Source organism: Leptonychotes weddellii, chromosome 12 (assembly GCF_054177405.1).
Source record: "Leptonychotes weddellii isolate Sample4059 chromosome 12, ASM5417740v2, whole genome shotgun sequence".
In the NCBI taxonomy this organism is placed as follows: domain Eukaryota; kingdom Metazoa; phylum Chordata; class Mammalia; order Carnivora; family Phocidae; genus Leptonychotes; species Leptonychotes weddellii.
Genome location: NC_138380.1, coordinates 55,772,968 through 55,780,299, shown reverse-complemented (window position 1 = coordinate 55,780,299; position 7,332 = coordinate 55,772,968). Strand labels below are relative to the sequence as shown.

General features: G+C 40.1%; 1 pseudogene; it reads left to right on the top strand.

Annotated features, from left to right (window-relative positions):
* The first annotated feature begins 1,585 nt into the window (after positions 1 to 1,585).
* LOC102738184 (serine/threonine-protein phosphatase 2A catalytic subunit beta isoform pseudogene) lies at positions 1,586 to 2,283 on the top strand (annotated as a pseudogene).
* Positions 2,284 to 7,332: the final 5,049 nt, after the last annotated feature.

The window sequence follows — 7,332 nt, the reverse complement described above, 5'->3', positions numbered from 1 at the left end:
CTGGCTGAGGCAATCTGCTCAATTTGGAACCCAGAATGGAAAATTCTATGCCTCCGGGTGATTTTAAAAACAATGTAAAATTTGTTGAGGTCAGCCAAGAGAGAGGGTAACCAGAGAAAAAGAAGAGCCATCCTAGGATCATAGACCGTCTTGGAAGTCAAGAAGACTATACACATGCGCTGCACTGCGTCCACTCTGTAGCAACCATTCAGCAGAGGGGCCGACTGTAAGCATTTCCCCATGGCACATGGCCCATCAACAGAGGGCAGAACCCTCACTGCCGTATGGGGTTTAAACACAAACTGACCAGGCATAAACTGAATGATAAATCACCCTCACCTAGGGACTACTAGAAAGCTAGGTATAAAAATAAAATCACACTAATCCCTGATAGTCTGGGAAACAATGCATACCCCAAGCTACTGCCTCTTGGGAGAGTTCCAAATGGGGATCTCTAAGCTACTCGTCCCTGAAGGAATATGTGACAACACATGAACTCCTAGAAGTGAATGTTAGCAGCCTCCAAGCCAATAAGTAGCTTATGCCAACCCAGGGGTGACTTTTACAGAGCCAGACCAAGAGATAAAAACGATGGAAAGAAATCTGAGTAGGAACATGAGAACCTGAACACTGGAAAGGAATTAAAATTTGCAGAAGTAGTTCAACAAAGTCATTAAGCAAATAAATGACCCCACAAACAAAGAAAGGAATGACCCCCAGGGAGTTCTCAGTATCCAGATATGCTACAATATATCTAAAATACTTTACTTCCAAAAAAACAAAACAACAAAACCCTGAGATCTGCAAAGAAACAACAAAGTGTGATCCATACATAGGAAAAAATCGTAGGCAATAAAAACTGCTTTTAAAAGGGGCCACATGGTGAGATAGCAGACTTAGCAAACAGACTTCACAGCAGCTATTATAAATGTGTTTGAAGATTAAAAGAAATAATGCTTAAGGAATTAAAGGTGTGATGACAATGCCTCATCAGAGTATAAATGAAGAAATAAAAATTATTTTTTAAAAAACACCTGGGGGGCGCCTGGGTGACTCAGTCGATAAGCATCTGCCTTTGACTCAGGTTGTGATCCCAGGGTCCCGGGATCGAGCCCTGCATCAAGTCCCACATTGGACTCCCTGCTCTGCAGGAAGCCTCCTTCTCCCTCTCCCACTCCCCCTGCTTGTGTTCCCTCTCTCACTGTGTGTGTGTCTCTCTCTGTCAAATAAATAAAATCTTCAACAACAACAACAACAAAAACACCTGGAATGATGTCACCATGCGGGCGGCTGCCATTACAGAGAACTGAGCTCTGGGACTAGAAGGAGGGGAGGACGGCAGTGGCCGGGGACCGGTCCTGCAGGGAGCAGCCACCAGCAGCCACAAAGGCTAAAGAGAACCTGACAGAAGAATCCAACGTACAAGAGGTTCGATGTCCAGTCACCATCTGTGGAGATGTACATGGGCAGTTTCATGATCTCATGGAACTGTCTAGAATTGGTGGCAAATCATCAGATACAAACTATGGGAGATTATGTTTGACAGAGGATATTTATGGGAGATTATGGGAGAGTGGGAGATTATGGGAGATTTTTGTTTATGGAAGATTATGGTAACAGAGGATATTCAGTTGAAACAGTTACTCTGCTTGTAGCTGTTAAGGTTCGTTACTGTGAACACATCACCACTCTCCGAGGACATCATGAGAGCAGACAGATCACATGAGTATATGGTTTCTATGATGAGTGTTTAAGGAAATATGGAAATGCGAATGTTTGGAAATATTGTACAGATCTTTTTGACTGTCTTCCTCTCACTGCCTTGGTGGATGGGCAGCTAGTCTGTCTCCATGGTGGCCTCTCACCATCCATAGCTACACTGGATCACATCAGAGGGCTTGAGAGCCTAGAAGTTCCTCATCAGGGTCCAATGTGTGACTTGCTGTGTCAGATCCAGACGATCAGGGGGTTTGGGGTATATCCTGTCAAGGAGTTGGTTACAACTTTGGGCAAGACATTTCTGAAACATTTAATCATGTCAGTGGCCTCCCACTGGTGTCCAGAGCTCACCAGCTGGTGATGGATGGATGTAACTGGTGCCACGACCAGAATGTAGTAACGATTTTCACTGCTCCAAACTATTGTTATCCTTATGGTAATCAGGCTGCGATCATGGAACTTGAGCATACTCTAAAATGCTTTCTTGCAGTGTGACCCAGCCCGCAGCAGAGGCGAGCCAAATATTACTCAGAGTACCCCAGACCACTTTCTGTAATGAAATTTTAAACTTGTACAGTGTTACCACAAACCTTATATTGACCTAATGGAAATGGGAAGAGCAACAGTAACTCCAAATTGTCAGAGAATAGTTAACATTCAAAATACTTGTTTTCAGATGGACCATTAGATGTGCCACATAAAAATACAAAGCTTCTTGTCATGAACAGCCGTGACCACTTCAGAATGAACCAGTTCATTGCATGCGAGTGACATTGTTGGTGAAGAAACCAGTTTCTGGAGTAGCACTATTTGTAGTTACTTTTGCTTTCTCTGAGAGACTGCAGATTAGAAGATGTAAACATTAACACCTTGTGAATACTATTTAACTTCCATTTAGCTATAGCTTTACTCAGCATGGCTGTAAATAAGGATAGCAGCAAACGATCATTGGAGCTTTATGAACATTTTTAAAATTAAGTACCAAGGCCTTCCCTCTACTTGGGAGTTTTGCAATCATTTTGTTTATTTCCAGGGATACCGTTTAATTTAATCGTATGATTTGTCTGCACTCAGTTTATTTCCCTTCTCACATCTCAGCCTCATGTTGTTTTTTGTTATTGTCAGAATCTGGTGAGTGGTTTTGAACAGAATTGTTTTTCTCCCCCTCCTAGAAGACCATGTTACTGCATAAGAGCAGTGCAGTGCTTTTCATAATAAACTTATGAACTAAAAATGAATAAATAAATAAAACACCTGGAAATTCTGGAGATGAAAAGTAAAATAACCAAAATGAAAAATTCCATGGAGGAGCTTCACAGTAGACTCGAGGTCAGAGAAAGAATCAATAACCTGAAGATAGATCATTGGAGACCAGGCAATCTGAAGAAAAGAGAAAAGTGAATAAAACAGGGGGACACCATTAAGGATGCAAAAATGTACATGGATGGGTGTACCAGAGGGAGAGAAAAGAGGAAAAGGGACAGAAAAAAAAAAGGTCAAAGAAATGATGGCTGGAAACTTAACCAAATGTGAAGAAAGGCATCCATCAGCACATCCAAGAAGCCAAAGTCCAAGCAGGATAAATGGAAAGAGATCCACAACCAGATACATTGTAGTCAAAATGTTGAAAGACAGAGGCAAATCTTGAAAGCAAGTGAAAAAGTAACTCATTGTGTATTAGGAAACTCTAATAACATGAACAATTAACTTCTCATCAGTTAACAGTGGAGATCAGAGGACAGTGGGAAGACAGGCAGAGTGCTGAAAGTAAAAAACTGTCAAAAATCTTAACCCTCGTAAAACTATCCTTCAAAAATGAAGGTGAAGTAAAGATATTACCAAATAAAACCTGAGAGAATAGGATGCTAGAACATCTGCCTCATAAGGAATAATAGAGTTCTTGAAAGAGAACCAGAAATGGTAAAAGCTAAAAGTATAAACAACCCATAGGTCTGTCAACTGATAAAAGCATAAAGTGGGTTACATCCACAGCAGGGACTGTTACTCAGCCTTATAATGGAAGGAAGGACAGGTACATAGTTACATATTGATACATTTTGAAAAAAAAAGTATGTTAAGTGAAAGAAGCCAGTCACAAAAAATGATGTATGATCTCTTCTATATGATGTGTCTATAATATACAGCTTTTTAAAAAATATATTTTATTTATTTGACAGAGAGAGAACACAAGCAGGGGTAGTGGCAGGGAGAAGGAGAAGCAGGCTCCCCACTGAGAAGGGAGCCCGATGTGGGGCTTGATCCCAGGACCCTGAGATCATGACCTGAGCCGAAGGCAGACGCTTAACGACTGAGCGACCCAGTTACCCTCTAATATACAGCTTTATAAAGACAAATTAGATTAGTCCCTGCTTCTGGCTGGGAGTGAGGTGAGCCAAAGTGGAAGGGCAGGGGCCTTCTTCAGGGGGAAAGAAAATGTTCTAAAATCAGATTGCAGTGATGATTGTACAATTTTGTGAATACACTAAATATCTCTGAATTTTATACTTTAAGTATAATTGGCACATAATGTTATAATAGTTTGAAGAATATAGCATAGTGACTCAACTTCTTTATATGTTATGCTTGGCTCACTTTAAATGGGTTTTATGGTATGTGGGTGATATCTCAGTAGGGTGGTTTTTAAAATAGCTGTGGCCCATGAAAGCATGCATCTTTGAAATGTACTTCTCTCCCATTGTATTAGTGTGTCCGTCTTTTCCCTTTTGTACTCCACTCCCCAAATGTTCAATAGATAAAAGTAAGTACTAGTCTTTATTCCTCTGATTAAGGATAATAGATAAAATTGTATTATTTCATGAAAGGACATTTTTAGCATAGCGTCTACTTAGTTAAGTTACCTATGTGTATTTAAAGAATAGCAACGAAACATCTAGACCAATATTGGTGGTGGTCATGAAATAGTTAGGAAGATTCCAGTCTTTCCCATGTCTTTGGCTGGCTCCATACCAGATGTCATTGTGTTATTCCCCAGTCTATATAGTTCTCAAAAAGTTTGCTCTTGACTCCCTTGACAGAAGTAGAGCCTACGACAGCAGTCAGTATTGACACATGTGTATAAATGGCCTTCCTTTTAATCATTAGTTACCTCCCATAACAGCCATTATCAGGACCAGCATTTATGAAATGCCCACTAGCATTCCCCTTGCTTTTGCGGTTCAGGGTTGAGGATCTTAAAAGAAGGGAACAATGAAGTTTTACAGATGTTTGTTCAGCATGCCAAGGGCACAACACAATCTGGTGGCAATCCTGGGATTAGTACTTAGTGTTCTCATTTCACCTGCTGGGTGGCCAACTCACCTGCACCATGTCCCCACAGAAATAGTAAGTAGAAATTGTTTTACCACGTCTCATGTTTCTAATATGTTTGCTGAGATCTGCGTGTTCTAGCAAATTCTAAGGGGCACAGCTTTATAGTTAAAGTCATGCCATTCCCTTGGCTTGCATTTTAACTACTTTGCCATCTGGAGTTATTTTCTTCCATGCTGTTCTTCTAATCTTCCTCTCTTCTACCTCTTGGTATGTGGCGGTGGGCTTTACTGCAGGTATTTTGAATGAAATACTCAAACATTATTTGGATTTTTCTTTTCTGTTTAATGTCAAAGCTTATGTTTTTCTGTGCAAGTCTGCATTTTACAAAGTGATTTAACGATAAACCAGTTCTAAACCAGTGGTCATTAGGACTTTTACCCTTTCTGGAAATCAGGACTCTTTTAAAACTGGTGTGTTTTTTAAAGAGACTGAGGAGAAGGGCAGGTGTGAAATTTTTTGAGCACTGACAATACTTCTCTTACCTTTATTTCTAAGATGCTTGGAAGAAAAAGGACTGAAATTAAATCCTTCATACTAACTAAATTGTTTCCTGAATCCCTCTGAAAGCTCACCCTGAGGAAATCTAGAAATGACCACAGTTTTGTAGTACCCCCCTTATACTTTTAACATTGCCTGGCCCCTCATTCTAATATGTACACAGCACATAAAGCTTCACATAAGATGCAAAATTGCTCAGTTTTTTTTTTTTTTAAGATTTTATTTATTTATTTGACAGAGACACAGTGAGAGAGGGAACACAAGCAGGGGGAGGGGAGTGGGAGAGGGAGAAGCAGGCTCCCCGCAGAGGAGGGAGCCAGATGTGGGGCTCAATCCCAGGACCCTGGGATCATGACCTGAGCCCAAGGCAGACATTTAACGACTGAGCCACCCAGGTGCCCCAAAATTGCTCAGATTTTTAAAAAAACTCTGAATAGGTTTAAAAAATTGTAAGCCTTTTGTAAATGACCATAGAGATGTTGTGTCTTGAAAATGACAAGTAGAAGCCTTTTCTGATTCAGATTAGGTCAACCTTATTTACTTGACAATCCAAATTCCCAATGCATAGTTTGATTATCTTAAGGAGGCTCTTAGGGGAGATTTCTCTGAAGTCCATGAAACATGCAAATCAAACTTTCCCTGGAGATTGTGTGTGCGTGCATGTGCGTAGTTTGTGTAATAGATCATGCCTGTAAAATTGTGCTGCCCCCACAAGGTTACTATAGCATTCTGTGACTGTGTGTGCTTTAAGTATTTGCTTGGAAGAAAAAAATAAACACATACCAGGAACTAGAGAGTGAAAGCTGTGTGCTTATAAGACATAAAATAACCCATAAACCATTATTGGTTTAGTATCGTGCTGGCTGTGAAACTATTATGATGTCTCTATATACCCATAATCTTCTATGCTGGAAATACCAAGCTTTGTCTACCACCAATACAATTAGGTAATATTTGTTATTTATTGAGAATATTTTTTATTGGGCTTAACACTACCTGAAATTATATGTTGATAACCATTCCCTGCCTCCCCATCAGAATGCAAACTTTGATGAGAAAAGGGACTTTATCTGCCTTGTTGACCTGTATCTCCAAGGCCTGGAAATGGTACCTGTCAGTATTGTAGTGCTTAATAAATATGTGTTGACAAAAGATTGAAACTAGACTAAATATTGTATTCACTTGGAGATCTAATTTATGCAGACTGGTTCATCTTTTAAACTGCAAAGCTTTACCATTGAAAAATAATTTATTCCTGGACATCCCTTTTCCCTAAATGTTTTTTCTCAGAATATTTGTAACCTTAATTACTCTTAACTTGTAAATTATCACTGAATCTGTAAATTCTTCTCCGATTTAAGACTTCTTGGACACCACACACGTACTCCAAAAAGTATTTCGGTAAAAGAATCCCTGATACTGAAGCACAAAGTTTCAAGGGTGTATATTGTCAGAATTTTTGTTATCTTCCCATTTGTAAAAGTTCTCCCTAAGATGTCATGGCAGTACTTTATGAAATGGGTTAAACTTCTGAAGTGTAAAGACTTTTTTTTTAGGATTTTTTTATTTATTTGACAGAGAGAGAGAGTACAAGCAGGGGGAGCAGCAGAGGGAGAGGGAGAAATAGGCTCCCGGCCGTGGAGCAGGCAGCCCGACGCAGGGCTCGATCCCAGGACCCTGGGATCATGACCTGAGCCGAAGGCAGACGCTTAACCAACTGAGCGACCCAGGCGCCCCTGAAGTGTAAGGACATTTCCACGTTTTTCTTTTTCTTTTTTTTTTTTT